The sequence below is a fragment of the Aedes albopictus genome, chromosome 3 (genome assembly GCF_035046485.1).
Source record: "Aedes albopictus strain Foshan chromosome 3, AalbF5, whole genome shotgun sequence".
Lineage (NCBI taxonomy): Eukaryota > Metazoa > Arthropoda > Insecta > Diptera > Culicidae > Aedes > Aedes albopictus.
Window position 1 is genome coordinate 29,265,708 of NC_085138.1, and position 17,028 is coordinate 29,282,735.

Consider the following 17,028-nt stretch of genomic DNA (forward strand, 5'->3'; position numbering starts at 1 on the left):
GTTGCATGTTAAGTTTCTTTTAACTTATCCTTATCGATAGATTAGATCTCATCTGTTGTTTGGTTTTGTGCATGAGTATTAGACCTGTTCACTTTTTTTTACCTACCCGTGTCACTTCAAATTATCAATCCATATGCAAAAACAAGTCTTCAGTCCAAAAATGAGCCAAATTGATAATGGTTTAGAGGTGTATCAAATCGATTTTGTGTTTTTTTTGAGCACTTTCACGAAAATGTACTCCAATATCTAAAAAATTCCATCGAAAAGACACCGAAAATACCGTTAGGATAGAGTTAGAACAATACTCTACAACAGCGTTTCTCAAACTATGGGTCGCGACCCACTGGTGGGTCGCGAGCTAGTTTTTGGTGGGTTGCGAAGTCATTACAAACTTTTTTTCTTTTATTAACTTACAGGGGATAGACAAAATTATCAGGACAGGCAAAATTTTCACATCTCAAAAAAATGTTCAACTAGCTGTAACTTTTCGAAAAGTGCATCAAATATTCTCCGATTTTCACAGTAACTTGATCAACTAGTTGTTTATCAGTGGTCAAAATTTGGAAAAAAATAGAGATCGTTATACAAGTCATAAATGGTCAAAGTTTCTTTGCATTCGGTTCATTGAACCTGGAGATATAACAGCCCAAAGTTGGCCATCGGATTATACCTTTTTCTAGAATCTCTATAACTTCGTGCCGAATAGCTTGATCTTTTCTAAATTTTGACCACTGATACACAACTAGTTGATTAACTTACTGTGAAAATTTCAGAATATTTGATGCACTTTTCGAAAAGTTACAGCTAGTTGAACATATTTTGAAATGTGAAAATTTTGCCTGTCCTGATAATTTTGTCTATCCCCTTTATGTCGAATGTTATTGCTAGCCATTTTCTAATTTTCAAATACTTCTTTGGAGAATCTATTTCTAGAAGAGTTATTTCTAGAATTTCGGTTTCTCCTTTTACATTTATATTATACGTCTTCTTTGCAGTATACTGTCTGCGTTCTGAAATCGTTTCTAAAACTATGAGTTTTCAATAGGAATTTTCAAGATTAGGATAAAATTTTAGATTTCACTTGTGTTCTGGAAAAAATGAGTTCAAGTAGTTGCTTGCAGTTAGCATTTTCTGTTAGATGTACACGCCAGTTTCAGCAGTTAACATATCAAAAACAAAACCGAAATACCAAAAATCAGCATACAACTTCAGTATGGCTAAACTTCTGTGACATTCAGACGAATGTCGATAATAATTAGATTGAAAAGTGATTTCAATAAAAATGAAAATAAAATAAGTGTAAAAAAATAAAAATAAATATCATTAAAAATGTCATGAGGACTCATCTGACCATCCAGCAGTACTATAATTCTAAAAACTACTCTATGTTCACCCACTCGCTGTGAATATGTATAGCATTTTCAGGCACAGAACTTTTATTTTTAAAGTCGATTTAAAGTTCAGCAGAAGCATAAAATTACCACTTTATCTGGAACCACACTGGTTAATTAAACTAGAAACTTGGAAACTTATCTAAAATTTTTAAGACTAAGGGGCGATTTCTTCACCCTGGCTTAAGCGTTAAGCCAGGTTTAACTGTATGGGTAAGCCTGGCTTACCGGTTAAGCCGACGTGAAGAAATCGGCCCTAAGAGTTAACTGATGCTGCAAGCTTGGGCACCTTAACCTTTCTCAGACTTTTTCAAAAAAACTAAAAGAGCACTAAATAAAACTAAAAGAGTATAAATAAACAAAAAAAAACTTTTTTTTTTTAGTTAGGTACGTTTAACTTACGTAAAGTAAGTTTATCACAACCTATGAATATGATTTATTTATTTAAAAAAAAAGCTGCCCAAAGCAGCAAAAAAGTACTTATTCTATAAATTTTCGTGCTGGTGGGTCGCCAAATTCTTTGAAAATCAAAAGTGGGTCGCAGCTTAAAAAGTTTGAGAATCTCTGCTCTACAACTTTGCCGAAGGCACTATGGTGTTTAAATTGCGTATTTCAAAGTTATTCAACAATATTCGTTAAAAAACATGAAAAAAATACAACATTTTTACGATTTTTCATGTAAAAGTCATGTAAATTTACATTATTTTACGTAATTAATTCAATTAGATATTGCTGCTGGGTGTTACGAACATTTCGTCCATACATCATTTTAGTGTAGGAATTCGTTTCATTGACTAATTATTAAAAGTTTTCCATGTTAATACTAAAAATTGCATAGAGTTGCCAGCACGAAATAAAACAAAGTTACCCATGACTAAAACGTCATTACACTTCTTTGTCTCATTTGCATCAGTTTCAAATTGGAACAGATGGTTGAGCATGAGACTGCCGATCCGAAGATTGAAGGTTCGAGCCCTGGAATAGGATTCTTTGCGTTTCGATCCAGCTATAAGTTGTAAAACTGTGGAAGTATTGGTGGCCAACCGCGCGAGTTACGGAAGGTTAATCAGATGCTCAATATGTCGCCCAGCTGATCTCGTCCAGACGACTTCTTATCAACAAGTAAACCAAATATCTAGCTAGTTCTGGAATGGGCCTAATTGGCAGGTCCCGATCGTTATTATTTAAGAGATTGCGTGTGAGACATGGCAGATTCAAAGAAAAAAAAAAGTTTATCATGTATTTATGCATGAACCTGGGACCTTCTGATCCGCAGGCTCGAGCCTTATCATCTGCACCATTTCTGATACATGAACCGAAAGACATTAGAATACGATAGCATGACGCCTTAATCATGGATAACTTTGTTTTAGTTCGTGCTGGAAGCTCTGTTCGATTTTTAGTATCAACGTGGCAAACTTTTGATAATTAGTCAATGAAAACGAATTCCTACACAAAATCAATGTATGGACGAAATGTTCGTAACACATAGGAGTAATAGCTAATTAAGTTAGTCACATAATGTAAAATTACTTGACTTTTACGTGAAAAATCGTAAAATAATGTGTTTTTTTCCTGATTTTTCAACGAAAGTTGTTTAATAACTTTGAAATACGCAATTTAAACACCGTACTGTCTTCGGAAAAGTTGTAGAGTATTGTTATAACTATATTCCAACGGTATTTCCGGTACCTTTTCGGTGCCATTTTGAGGATTTCAGAGTAAATTTCTGAGAAAATGGTTAAAAAAAAAACACAAAATTGATTTGATACACTTTTAAATCTTCATCAATTTGGCTCATTTTTGGATTGAAGACTTGTTTTTGCATGTGGATTGATAATTTGATGTGTCACGGAGAATCGGAGAAAAAAAGTTTTAAAGTGAACAGGTCTAATGAGTATGAACTACACTGAACGGCGGCTTGCGGTCAAAATTACTATTCTGAGGGTCAATTTAAATACACAACGCCACTAAATTTGTGCAGACTGAGTTTCGTTTCAATTCAACAGAATTATGTTTTCAATTTTACCATGGACTCGATTTTCAATTAAAACAAGTTTCTGTTGGCAACCGGATTCGAACCAAGAACCTTGACATCACCAGGCTCACACGCTACCACACAAGAAGCGTTGGTGGGTCGATGATCATGTTTTGCCATGGTAAATTAAACATATCAAGAAAAATAGAGATGTCCTTTTCTCCTTTCAAAATTTATCTGCCGTTTTGTAAATCTCTGCACGATTGGCTTACAATGGTCGCCTCCGCATATCTCCATTTTTAGTATTTCTACCTAGAGTGACAATGGGTATTATCGGCAGGTTTGTTCTCTTCGTCATAGGGCGTTTTTGTCAGCCAAATTGCCTGAAACTTGGACATATAATTCAGCTTAGTTAGGAAGCATTTGAGGCCAACTCTGAGTTTAATAGGTTTAAAAAAAACCCCTAAGACGAAAAGAACAAAACGGTCGAGAATAGGTAATTTCCCCCAAAAGCCACTGCACTGTTTTTATTTTGTATGATTTTCCACAAATTTGTTCCAGGACTCCTCTTTTAGTTGCTTATGGGACTGCTCTCAATGAGATTTTTCCGGGGGTTTATCTAGGATTCCTTCAGAAATTTATTCCGAGATTCCTGATTTCTTCTGAGATTCGTAAAAGGTTTCATCTGAGATTTCCCCAAGAGCTCCTGTTGGAGGAAAATCAGAAGAAACTTGCTCGACAACCTCAACGACATCCTGAGAAAAAACTTTATGAGGAATCCACGAAGGAGTACCTGAAGAAATTCCAGAAGCAATTCCTGACAAAAGTTTAGGAAAAATGCCCGTAATTCTTGAAGAAGAAGTAGTTACTGAAAGAATCCTGGAAAAGAGCTCCTGGAAGAATCCCAGAAAAGTTGCCTAGTTGTTAAAAAAAAAATTCAAAATTAAAAAAACCCAATTGTGGGATGGTTTCTTGAACTTTGGGCTGCCATTTTAGAATTCCGGTCGTCATAATTGGACTCCATACATCTTCTCTATTGCAATATATTCATATTGCTTGGTTTTAGAGCGGTGATTCCCATAGTAGACGAAATCGCCCCCTAGGGGGCGAAAATAAGACCAAAGGGGGCGAAAATTCGTAAAATCAATATTGGGGGCGAAAGTACAAACCTTGGGTTCGATTTTTCAATGATTTGATATAATCAATTGTAGAAAAATAAAATTCTAGAGTAACTCTATTATGAAAAGTCTCTAATATTTCAAGTTGATTTTCTAGGATTTATTTCAAAAATCGTGTTTTTGATCGGACTTTTTGTCGAAATTTCTAGAAAAAAACATCAAGATTGCTACAGGTATAATATTAGAATAACAAAGAGAACAATAAATCTTATAAAGACACCTAACCTAACCTAATGGATAAGGGAATTTCTAACAACCTGTATGGCAAACATTAATAATTACTTTTTGCCGAAATTATGAAAGGAACAGAGTTTGTTCTCTTACTTGAAGGAAAAAAATGTTTCGAATTAAGAACATGAAATTTCAAACAAACCTCACGGACACTGGTGAGGCTTTCCGTTCTATCTGTTCTCACCATACCCTCAAAGAAAATCATAAGGATTATTTTGATTTTTTTTTATCTTTATTAGCGAGATTTTTAGCCCAAGGCTAGTTCATCCTGGTATCAGATCAGTTCATCCTGAGACCAACGGCTTTCCTTTTTTTAATTTGTCTGGATGGTTTGCTTTTAGTTTTCATCACTGCTTCATACTCTTTTTTGATGTTATTCGTCACTCAGTGTTTGAAAATATTTAAATAAGCTTTCCGGAGGAATTTTAAACTTTGCTTATTACCAGGTGTAATTTGAAAACTTTGCAAAAATTTAGCGTGAGATTCTCTCAAAATGGTTGAAATCGGTTGAGAACTTTTTCCGCAATCGTAATCACCGCATCGACGTTTTTGGAAAACATATAGGGTAAGTGTACCCTATACTTCCGAGATAATCGCGTTTAAAGTTTCAAGTTTGCACTACACGCGCCCGTTTGGGAGCGAGACGCAAAACGCTATATCTTTGCTTTTACTGCTTGGATCTCTATGAAAATTTGACAGAACATTCTGAGAAACCCTTATTTTAAGATAAACAAATAAAAAAATCGATTTTTTGATCGACCTCAACATATATAACCCCTTAAACCAGTGCTTCCCAAACTGTGCGCCGCGGCGCCCTGGTGCGCCGTGAACCTTTCCCAGGTGCGCCGCAGGATTTTGGCTTTTGTGACGAAACAAAAAAAATACAAACTTTTTATTTGTATTGCGGAACACCTTGAATTTTTTTTATTAGTAAAACTATGGTCGCTCACATTTTTTTTAATCTTTCCTGATTCTTCGATTGTTCCATAGGATTTCTGGTATCCTTTTTAAACTTATCAATTGAAACCACATTTTCAAATTTCAAGTTTTTGAAATTGTTTTTGGAATTCTCAAGTTCAGCTTAGCATTTGATTTTACTATAACTTGTCCAAAAATTTTAATTTAAAGAACATTATTTACGTTCTTTTCAGAATAATTACAAGGTCTTCGGAACAGCTTAGCGGCATGCAGGTTTACCGATCTGGTAGTAAGAAGAGCTAGCTTTGACCTTTTTGAACCGGACTGTTTCATCAGTACTGCCGCAACCTCGCTGAACTCGAAAGTTTGTTATGCTAGGTTTCAACAATGGGGTTATATATGGCCAATCCAGGCCCAAAGGGTTAAGTTGAAGTTTATGAAAATAAGTTCAATCAAAGCCCATCTGGCAGGTCTTTATAATCTCTTCTCGTGTCCCAGTTTGCCGAAATTTTCCGAAATAAATAAAAGTGTTGCTTTGAAATTTCCGCAAAAAGGTGAAGTTTTGGTCAAGTTCTATGTGATCATTTTCATTCAAGAAGAATTCTTTAATTATTACAAACGCTTTAGAATTTTTGGCTGAATTGTTGAAATTCAGCAGCTTGTTTTACCTTTACATCTGAGTTTCTTCTTATTTTTTAAACTTCTAAGATGGAATCAACATGATTTTTGAAATTTTACAAATATTTCAACTATCTTTGCGAAATTAATTTAAAAAAAAAATAGTTAGTTTTCCAAATATTGAATTCTGAAAACATGATATTAGAGAAATGTTTTACGATTTTGTCTTGCACACTGTAAAGTGAAAGTTGCCCAAAATTTAAAAAAAAAACGTTTCGGTTGGTGCGCCGCGACATTTTTTGGAAATGTCAAAGGGCGCCGCGATAGCAAGAAGTTTGGGAACCTGTTTTACGAGAACGGTTCTAGATACGCGAAAGAATAACCACATACATTTATTTGTTCAACATCATTAACACAAGACATAGGGTAGTGGAGGTATTTTAGCCCGGGGCATGTATTTTGGCCCAGCCTGGGTTTTTATTACATTTATCATAATTATCTCTACCAAATCTTGGCAAATGATTATTGGAAATTCCAATAATCATTTGCCAAGATTTGGTAGAGATTATATGATAAATGTAATAAAAAACCCAGGGTGGGCCAAAATACATGCCCCGGGTCAAAATACCTCCACTACCCTAATCAACAATAGTACGCCACAATACTCGATTTGCAACTGCAGCTCTCCAACGTCGGTCACGTCCAACACTCGCCAGATCACGCTCTACTTGGTCCGCCCATCGTGCTCTCTGCGCTCCACGCCTTCTTGTACCAACCGGATGGTTAGCAAACACCAACTTTGCAGGGTTGTTGTCCGGCATTCTTGCAACATGCCCTGCCCATCGTATCCTTCCGGCTTTGGCCACTTTCTGGATGCTGGGTTCGCAGTAAAGTGCATCGAGCTTGTGGTTCATCCTTCTCCGCCACACGCCGTTCTCCTGCACGCCGCCGAAGTTCGTCCTAAGCACCCGTCGCTCGAAAACTCTGAGTGCTTGCAGGTCCTCCTCGAGCATGGTTCATGTCTCGTGTCCGTAGAGGACCACGTCTTGTACATACATGGTACATTTGGTGCGGGGGTGAATCTTTTTTGACCGCAGTTTCTTCTGGAGCCCGTAGTAGGCCCGACTTTCGCTGATGATGCGCCTCCGAATTTCACGGCTCACGTTGTTGGCAGCCGTCAGTAAGGATCCGAGGTAGACGAATTCCTCCACCACCTCGAAAGTATCCCCGTCTATCGTAACATTACTACCCAGACGGATCCGGTCGTGTTAGGTTCCGCCTACCAGCATGTACTTTGTTTTTGAGGCATTCATCACCAGTCCGACCTTTGCTGCTTCGCGTTTCAGGCGGGTGTACAGCTCTACCACCGTTCCAAATGTTCTGGCAATAATGTCCATGTCGTCCGCAAAGCACACAAATTGTCCGGATTTTGTGAAAATCGTTCCCCGGCTGTTGAGCCCGGCTCGTCGCATCACACCTTTCAGTGCGATGTTGAATAGTAGTCAGGAAAGTCCATCACCTTGTCGTAGTCCCCGTCGAGATTCGAATGAACTGGATAGTTCACCCGAAATCCTTACACTGTTCTGCACACCGTCCATCGTTGCTCTTATCAGTCTGATTTTCCATAGCTCTGTGCGGTCGATACTGTCGTATGCCGCTTTGAAGTCGATGAACAGGTGGTGCGTTGGGATCTGGTATTCACGGCATTTCTGGAGGATTTGCCGTACGGTGAAGATCTGGTCCGTTGTGGACCGGCCGTCGATGAAGCCGGCTTGGTAACTTCCCACGAACTCATTTACTTTAGGTGAAATACGACGGAAGATGATCTGGGATAGCACTTTGTAAGCGGCATTCAAAATGGTGATCGCTCGAAAGCTCTCACACATTAACTTCTCGCCTTTCTTGTGGATGGGACAGATTATCCCTTCCTTCCACTCCTCCGGAAGCTGTTCGGTTTCCCAGATCTTGACTACTAACTGGTGCAGACAGGTGGCCAACTTTTCCGGGTCCATCTTGATGAGTTCTGGTGTGATACCGTCTTTACCAGCCGGTTTGTTGTTTTTTCAGCTGGTGAATGGCATCCTTAACTTCCCTCAGCGTGGGAGTTGGTTCGTTCCCGTCCTTTGCTGCACCAACATAGTCATTTCCTCCACTGCCTTGGTCCTCCGTGCCTACATTCTCTTCGCCATTCAGGTGCTCGTCGAAGTGCTGCTTCCACCTTTCGATCACCTCACGTTTGTCCGTCAAAAGGCTCCCATCCTTATCCCAGCAGATTTCAGCTAGCGGCACGTAGCCTTTGCGGGATACATTGAGCTTTTGGTAGAACTTACGTGTTTCCTGTGAACGGCACAGTAGTTCCATTTCCTCGCACTCCGCTTCTTCCAGGCGGCGGTTTTTCTCCCGGAAGAGACGGGTCTGCTGCTTCCACTTCTGTCTGTATCGCTCCACATTCTGTCGGGTTCCATGCTGCAGCATTACCGCCCGCGCTGCATCCTTCTCCTCCAGAACCGCTCTGCACTCCTCATCGAACCAATCGTTTCGTCGACTCCGTGCTACGTACCCGATAGTGCTCTCGGCTGCGTTGTTGATGGCTGCTTTGACTGTACTCCAGCAGTCATCTAGAGGGGCCTCATCGAGCTCGCCCTCGTCTGGCAACGCGGCTTCGAGATTCTGCGCGTATGCTGAGGCGACATCTGGTCGCTTCAGTCGCTCTAGATCGTACCGGGGCGGCCGTCGGTACTGTACATTGTTAATAACGGAGAGTTTTGGGCGCAGTTTAACCATCACCAGGTAGTGATCAGAGTCGATATTAGCGCCTGACGTCGATAATGTCGGAGAAGTGCCGTCCATCAATCAGAACGTGGTCGATTTGCGAGTTGAAGAATCGGCCCTTGATCCTCAACCTGCACATTCTTTCGTCGATCGGCCACCAACCGATCACGCGCCTCTGCATATCACCCATCACGATGAAAGCTGTTCCCAGCTCGCGTGTGTTGCCGCAGCTCTGGTAGATGGTATGATTACCTCTAAACGTTCGCACCATGGAGCCTGTCCAACACACCTCCTGCAGCGCTACGATGCCGAACCCGCGGTCCTTCAGTAGATCGGCAAGTATGAGGGTACTCCGAATGAAGTTGGGAGATCGGCAGTTTCATGTACCGAGTTTCCAATCGCAAGTCCTTTTTGTTCGCTGGGGTCGTTGCCGTTGGTCTTGGTTCGTATTATTCTGTTGCTAATTTTCCGTTATAATGTTTTTTTTTACGGCTGGCTCGTAGGGCGCGACACCAACCCCCTACTTTCCGGAGGACCATAGTGCACAGTTGAGCTTAGAGTCCTTCCCTGGCACTCGGACGTTGGTCAGCCGCCCCTAACATGGGAATCAGACGCTGTTGTGAGCCGCTCCTCCTGGAGAACAGACGCTCAGGTTTACCGAAGCAAACCCCCCCTTCCCTGTCAGCCTACGACCAAAGTTCCCACCGGGGTTGGTTACCCGATCTTCCCTAAGGTTGTTCATAGTTTCCGGCCGGTACCGCGTGGTGGTAGGGATAGGAGTTGCTGGGCAGAGGCTAGTGGATCACAATGGGATCTGAAACGCGCAGCATATCCAGCCTTTACCATGCCTCTTTAATGAACAATCAAACGAATAAATTAGAAGGTGATCCAAGAGATCGAGAGAAAAAATTTCATGATTCGCGCCTATGAGTAATTTAGCCTTCATTTAAAAGGGGAATTCAGCAAGAATCCGTGCAGATGAATGAAAAAAGTTTATCAAAACTATTTATGTAATGTTTTTTTTCCTAGAACTCGTCATGGATGCCGAGGACATGCTACAAGGAATCTGCATTGTATCTTTAATAACTTCACTATAGAAATCTCAGAAGAAATTCAGCTAGTATTTCGGAGGATTTGTGTAGACCCTGTAAAGTAATCTATCACAGATCATGAAATAAATTAAACAGGAATACTACTAAGAATATACAAAAATCTGGTCAGTCACATTCGAAAGACATAAAAATAAAGCTTCCAAGAGTTTAGGTTTAGGTCGATTTTGTAGGATGTGGCGAAAATTTTCGAAATTTTCACTCCTGCTTAGATTACCAGATAGTACTAATTAAATTAAAAAAAACAGGACTCTTATAAAAAGCTTTTCCAAGTTTTGGAAATATTATTAGTATGATATGTGCAACATGATATATGTATGCTTGCATTTGCATTGTAGATTTTCCTGTACTTCGGATAGCATGGCACTTCCCTCTTTCGTTCTGTTTACTTAATGTCCTTTACGCCACCCTGATTCCTCCGCTTTTATGACCCCAGCTCAGCTTGCAATCGATGGATATTGGATCCCAACTGGCGCGGCGATGATGCTTGTAAGCCGGTTTCCCACGAAGGCGCAAGCGAAGCAGTTCGCAAATATTTGCTGAAAATTCTAAATTTAGCCCCATCTCTGGCTCTAGTCTAGATTGAACAACTCATGAGTCGAGCGCAGAGGCAACGCTCGCATCGGCGGCGTTGTGTGGAAAAAGGTTGGATGTAGGACCGCGCGGAGCGGAGGGTGTTTTGAGTTTTCCGAACTAGGGTTGGTGGATTTGTATTGGAGATAAAACTGCTGCGTGGAAGGTTTTGTAAGACGAAAATTCGTATTAACTGACATGTGATTTGAAACTTATCGCTATTACATATCTTCACTATAGGTGCCTCTACCCTACGCATGTGGATTTATACCTAGGATATGCTATAGAACATGCGGAGATCAAGACTTGGTCTACTTCATCCATCGTGACTCGACGAGGAACATCAGTAAGAGTTTAAAACGAAGCGATGCGAAAACAAAAACAGATTTTCATCCAATCGCGTCGTCTTCGTCGGTTCTATGCGAGTTTACGCAAACGTTTCGTTCGTGGAGTTGTTGGGAAAGTTTGATGGAAAATGAGAAATAGATGTGGCCCATGCTGACGTCGTCGTCGTCGTGCCGCGGTATTGCGTATGCATTAACGTGATTTTGGACATTCAGCTGACAGTTATGTTTAGACGTTTACAAAAACAACCGTGTTAGGAACGGGAAGTGTCAATTCTGAGATTTATACGATAGCCACATTTGAATAATTTTGGACATATGGGGATAGTCCAGATGTTTACTGGCCATGACGTTATGACAGCTGACCTATTTCTAAAATCCAGACTATCGATGATTTGCACAACATCATAATTGGGATAACACATACATAATCAACAATAGTACACCACAATATCTAATAGGTTTGTGGCTGTCATTCTCCATTCTTGGCAACGTAAACCTTGCCAGAAAACACTCTACCTGGTCCGCTCATCGTGCTCCATGCGTTCTACGCCTTCTTTTGCCTTCCGGAAGTTGTCCGGCATTCTTGCAACATGCCCTGCCCATCGTATCCTTTCGGCTCTGGCCACCTTCTGGATGCTGGGTTCGCCATAGAGTGCAGCGAGCTCATGGTTCATCCTTCTCCTCCACACACGAGATCTCCGAGTCCATGCAGGTTCTCTTCGACCATGGTCTCGGAGAAATGAGCGAGAACGGTGAGCTGTTTGCAGAGTTTTGTGGCAACAATGACATCACGGAAAATCAAATCGACCTCATCTGCATCAACCGAAAACGGAGACGGAGCATTCTCGATGTACGGAACAAATTTAGCGCCGACAGTACTTTCGACCATCTTCTCCTAATCGGCGAGATCCGGCTGCGCATTGCGTGTATCCATCGACAGGAAGAGAAAATCGGGCGCCGATTCGCCACGCGCCAACTGAAAGACGCTGCGGTTGTGGAAGCGATCAATGGATCAATGGAGCGCCATCAAGAATGACTTCATAGTCATAGGGCAAGTTACGCACCCAGAGAAAGTGGATCACAGATGACCCCTGGAGGAAGATAGAGGAGCGAAGAGACGCCAAAGCCGCGATCGAACGAGCGAAAACAAGAGGAGCCAAAGCCGCAGCCCGTCAGCGCTGTTCGGCTCTCGAGAAGAATGTGAAGCGCTCATGTATTTTGGCAGGACAAAAAAACGTGGGTGGACTCCCAAGCTGACGAAGGTGAGATATATTTGCGGACCAGCGACATTCGTCTCCGCTGCGATGTCTCACGTCGCCTCAGTGGGACTAAGATGAATGATAAAGGGTGGCACGGTCAAAATTTGGTCAAACAATTTTTTTCATACCTTTGGACTGCGTACACCAAAAAAGCTGATTTTTGGACCTGTTATGGTGCATTATATGTAGCTAATGCCATAAAATCATCAAAATCGGTTTAGTTTTTGCGGAGATATTGTTGAATCCTGAGATCTGCAATTTTAAAATTTTGTACAAAGAGGCTTCAAAAATAAGAACACATTTTTACTGTTATGAATTTTAAATAACTCAACGTACATATGTACAGATGGGTATATTCACAGACAAACAGACGTCTTACTTTACTCACTTCTCATCGTCACCCCTTTTAACGATTAGTTCAAATATTTTGTAGTTCGCAAATCGCTCGGTCACGGCGCTCGCATCGTTTTTGCTCCTGTTTGACGTTTGTTCACTACCGCCACCTACTGAGTGGTTTGCGTAACACAGCCTGATTAGCATTGGGCGATTATGTTTTCGTGACGATGATTTTTTCGCAATTTGTCCCAAGTGATACGTCTGTTTGTCTGTGGTATATTACACTGGTCGACAGTGGATCACGCACTTTGACCACTTGTTCCATTTCTGATGGATTTTGGCCCGCTGATTCCGAATCTGACTTCGGGATTGCTGTAACACGTACAGTTTTTGAGAAAAAATAGGGTTTTTTCACAAAATTTCGTATTTTCATTAAAAATAAACTATTGTCTTTATATTATTATTTTTTTATCTGCTCATCTCAACCAATATTTATATTCGATAGATTTTGATCCACTGATTTAGAATCTGACTTTAGAATTTCAGTAACACGTACAGTTTTTGAGAAAAATGGGGTTTTATTCACAAAATTTTACATTTTCAGAGAAAATAAAATTATTGTCTTTTTAAATTTGAAGTTTTTATCTACTCATCTTAGCCAATATTTTTTATTAAATAGATTTTGATCCACTAATCCGTAATCTGACCTAAGAATTACTGTAACACGTAAAATTTTTGAGAAAAAGGGAATTCTATTCACAAAATTTTATATAGTATATAAAATATTGTCTTTATAATTTTATTTTTTTATCTGCTCATCTTAACCAATATTCATATTCAATAGATTCTCTTATACTAATTCGAATCTGACTTCAGAATTCTGAAACGCATAAAGTTTTTGAGCGAAATTCACAAAATTTCATTTTTTCTTAAAAAAATGAAATATTGTCTATATAATTTAAATTTTTCTCTGCCCATCATAAACAATAATTACTTTTAATGGATTTTGATCCATTGATTCGTAATCTGACATAAGAATTTGAGTAAAACGTAATTTTTTTGAGAAAAATTGGGTATAATTCACAAATTTTCATATTTTCATGAAAAATGAAATATTGTCTTTATAATTTTATTTTTTATTATCTGCTCATCATGAACAATATTTATATTTAATGGTGTTTGAGTCACTGATTCGTAATCTGACATAAGAATTTTGTAACACGTAAACTTTCTAAGAAAAATAGGGTTTTATTCACAAAATTTCATATTTTCATAGAAAATAAAATCTTGTTTTTATAATTTTAAATAACTGATTCAGAATGTGATTCAAGAATTTGTGTAACACGTATAATTTTTGAGAAAAATGGAATTTTATTTATAAAATTTCATAGAAAATAATCTTTTGTCTTTACAATTTTTATCTGCTAATCAAACAATATTTATATTCAATACATTTTTATTTACTGATTCGGAAACTAACCTAAGATTTTTTGTAACACGTTCAATTTTTGAGAAAAATGGGGTTTAATTCGCAAAATTTTATATTTTCACAAAAATAAAATACTGAGTCAGTGGACCAAAATCTACTAAGTATAAATATTGGTTAAGATGAGTAGATGAAAAAAATAAAAGTATACAGACAATATTTTATTGCCTTGAAAATATAAAATTTTGTAAATAAAACCCCATTGTTCTCAAAACCTGTACGTGTTACTGAAATTGATTAAGATGAGCAGATAAAAAAATTAAAATTATAAAGACAATAGTTTATTTCTTACGAAAATATGAACTCCGTTGTTTTTTTCAAAAATTTCACGTGTTACTGAAATTCTATGTTCAGATTTCGAATCTGAGGAATAAAATATATTGAAAATAAATATTGGTTACCATCAGCAGATAAAATGAAATAAAATTTAAAAGACAATATTTTATTTTCCAAAAAAATGTGTTTTTCTCAAAAAAAAATGTGTTACAAAAATTCTTAGGTTAGATTTCGAGTCAGTATGTGAAAATCTAATAAATATAGATATTGGTTAAGAAGAACAGATTAAAAAAATAAAATTACATTTACTTTTTTTAAATATATGAAATTTAGTGAAAAAAAACAACATTTTTCTCAAAAATTTCTTGAGTTACTGAAATTCTTAGGTTAGATTTTGAATCAGTGGATCAAAATCAACTGAATAAAAATATTGGCTATGATTGGCAGATACAAGAAATAAAATTATGATGACAATAGTTTTTTGAAATATGGTGAATAAAACCCTATTTTATCAAAAAATCACGTGTTACTGAAATTCTTTGTTCAGATTCTGAATCAGTGGAACAAAATCTATTGAAAATAAATATTGGTTATGATCAGCAGATAAAATAAAGTTATAAAGACAATATTTTATTTTTCATGAAAATATGAAATATGATGCATAAAACCCTATTTTCTCAAAAATTTTACGTGTTACTTCTTAGGTCAGATTCTGAATCAGTTAATCAAAATCTATTGAATATAACTATTGGTTATGATGAGCAGATGAAAAATTCAAAATTATGAAATTTTGTGAATAAAACCCTATTTTTCTCAAAAACTATACGCGTTACAGAAATTATTAGGTCGAATTCCGAGTCAGTATATAAAAATCTAATAAATATAAATATTGGTTAAGAAGAGCAGATGAAAAAATTAAAATAATAAAGACAATAGTTTATTTTCTATTAAAATATGAAATTTTGTAAAAAAAAAACATTTTTCTCAAAAAAGTTACGTGTTACTGAAATTCTTCGGTTAGATTTTGAATCAGTGGATCAACATCAATTGAATATAAATATTGGTTATGATTGGCAGATAAAAAAAAATGTAATGACAATAGTTTATTTTCTATGAAAATATGAACTTTTGTGAATAAAACCCTATTTTTCTCAACAATTTTACGTGTTACAGAAAGTCTTAGGTAAGATTCTAAGTCAGTATATAAAAATCTAATAAATATTAATATTGCTTAAGATAAGCAGATAAAAAAATTAAAATTATAAAGACAATAGTTTATTTTCTATGAAAATATGAAATTTTGTGAATAAAACCCTATATTCATAAAAATTTCACGAGTTACTGAAATTCTTTGTTCAGATTCTGAATCAGTGGATCAAAATCTATTGAATTGATTATGATCAGCAGATGAAATAAAATATAATTATAAAGACAATATGTATTTTATTTTCCATGAAAATATAAAATATGGTGAATAAATCCTTATTTTCTCAAAATTTTAGGTGTTATTGAAATTCTTAGGTTAGATTCTGAATCAGTTGATCAAAATTTATTGAATATAACTATTGGCTATGATGAGCAGATGAAAAATTCAAAATTATAAAGACAAGATTTTGTTTTGTATGAAAATACGAAATTTTGTGAAAAAACCCTATTTTTCTTAAAAAAAAATTACATGTTACTGAAATTCTTAGGTCAGATTCCGAGTCAGTATATGAAAATCTAATAAATAACAATATTGCTTCAGATGAGCAGATAAAAAATAAAATTATAAAGACAATAGTTCATTAAAAATAGAAAATATAAAATTTTGTGAATAAAACCATATTTTCTCAAAAATTTTACGTGTTACTGAAATTCTTAGGTCAGATTAAGTATCAGTGGATCAAAATCTATTGAATATAAATATTAGTTATGATGAGCAGATGAAAAATTTAAAATTAAAATACCAATATTTTATTTTCTGTCATATTAAATTTTGTGAATAAAATCCTATTTTTCTCAAAAACTGTACGTGTTACAGGAATTCTGAAGTCAGATTCGAAATCAGCGGGCCAAATTCCATTAGAAATGTAACAAATGGTCAAAGTGCGTGAAAAAAGTTTCAATTTTGTCGACTATATAATATTATAATTATTATTATAATAATTATAATTATAATCTGCGATAGTACTTTGGAGGCAACAATCAAAATAGTAATCGCTCTGAAGTGCTCACATTCCAAATAGTCACCTTTCTTGTGAATGGGGCAGATTATCCCTTCCTTCCACTCCTGCGGTAGCTATTCGATTTCAAAGATCCTGACTATCAACCGGTGCAGACAAGTGCAGTTCAGCTGCGATACCATCCTTACCAGCTGCTTTGTTGGTTTTGAGTTGATGAATGGCACCCTTAAGGACAAACGTCTTCAAATCCCGCTTCAACAGTGCATCAGAACTTCAGACGCACAAATCTCAAGAAGCAAGCTTCAAACAACAGAGTATTAAATAAAAAGAAAATCGCGTTAAGTACTGTTCCTTTGAATTCCACTAAGAATTTGCATCCTTTGACAGATAC

The 17,028-nt window shown here is 37.2% G+C and overlaps 2 protein-coding genes across 2 annotated transcripts in view; both read left to right on the top strand.

Moving 5' to 3' along the window:
• The window catches only part of LOC109419125 (uncharacterized), a 319,242-nt gene that overhangs the window by 42,958 nt on the left and 259,256 nt on the right, over positions 1–17,028 (top strand). The window lies entirely within an intron of this gene.
• The window catches only part of LOC109426187 (uncharacterized), a 252,441-nt gene that overhangs the window by 1,201 nt on the left and 234,212 nt on the right, over positions 1–17,028 (top strand). The window lies entirely within an intron of this gene.